Raw genomic sequence first — 1,315 nt, 5'->3', positions numbered from 1 at the left:
TACCTGCGCTGAGCCGCAGCCCGACCGCCCACCACGCGCCGACCGAGGTTTCTCTGCGAACAGACACCCCCAGGGCGCCGGGCTGACCGGATGGGCGCGCTGGGGCGGCTGGCGGGAAAGATGACGCTGTGCTGCCGAGATGATTGCCAGATGTGACATTTCCAGGAAACCTCTGGTTAGTAAAAAAACAATTAAAGCGTAAACCTAACGAGCCAATCCCCTGATGGCGCCAGATACTTAACGCACAACTCCCAGTGCCAGCAGATAACTTCACGGACTTTCCAGTTCAGACGCCGCAGAGCAGAGAGCTGGGTCTGTGGATTTTATGACTCTAAAAAAGGAAACTTGCAGGCAAAGCATGGAGGAAGTTTACTGTTCTTATTTATAACAAAAGGACAGCAGAATCCCATGACTGAAAGTTTCCGTAGCTGTTTCCATCGAAAAGGAAAGACAATACCCAACCATGGACAGAACTCAAACATGTCCCCTTACCGTGGTCACTCGGTTAGTACCTTGGGGAGACCCTATGCACCAAAGCCATCCCAGAGACAACAGAGATCTCTCATACTCGGATGGAGACGTAAGCGTGATGCGTTTCTCCCTCTCACCAGCGCAGTGAGACTGCACAGACATCCAGCCCCAGGCTGGGATCATGCAGAGGAAAAGGGCAGCTCCTGCTCTGCAGAACCCCCGGCAGGCCGGGCCGGTCGCCTCCGAGCCTGCCTTCCCCAGGCTGGAGTACTGCCAGGTCGGCGTAGCTCTGGATCACCTGCCCGTGCTCACATCCACCTCAGCTAGGAGGGGTCTACCCCATCGGTCTAAAAATAAAGAATTACTGAGTCGTTCTGGGACGGGGACGTACGACCAGGGCGTAAATTAGCTAACCAGCCCAAGGCGGCACATTACGCTTCAGAAAAACCTAACGGAGAAACTGCCGTGCGCTGTAGAGAAAAGCCAGATCCAGCTCAAGCTTCCTGTACCCCGGAGCAGGGTACGGCTCTGCGTGCCCACCTCCTGGCATGGCCGCAGCACCTGCAGCAAGCCCGAGATGCTCTGGCCCTGGCAGGGTAGACGTTGCAGAAGAGACTTCTGCTCTCTCACACACACCAGTAACGCTCATGAGCCCGGGCTGTGCCGCAGCGGAGGAGCCGTCTCCAGAAAGCCAAGGAATCCTACGCCCGGAGTCCCACTCCGCACCGCGTCACTGCCTTCAGGTCAGCGCAGTGCGGTCGCCTTTGCTGCCGACGGACAGCACGTGGGTGGGTTTGGGCCTCTTCGCGGAAAGCGCAGAATAAAAAATGTGGGGGTAGAAATA

The sequence above is a fragment of the Eurypyga helias genome, unplaced genomic scaffold (assembly GCF_000690775.1).
Source record: "Eurypyga helias isolate BGI_N326 unplaced genomic scaffold, ASM69077v1 scaffold25927, whole genome shotgun sequence".
In the NCBI taxonomy this organism is placed as follows: Eukaryota; Metazoa; Chordata; class Aves; order Eurypygiformes; family Eurypygidae; genus Eurypyga; species Eurypyga helias.
The sequence above is the reverse complement of the archived record's forward strand: the minus strand, read 5'-3'. Positions refer to the sequence as shown.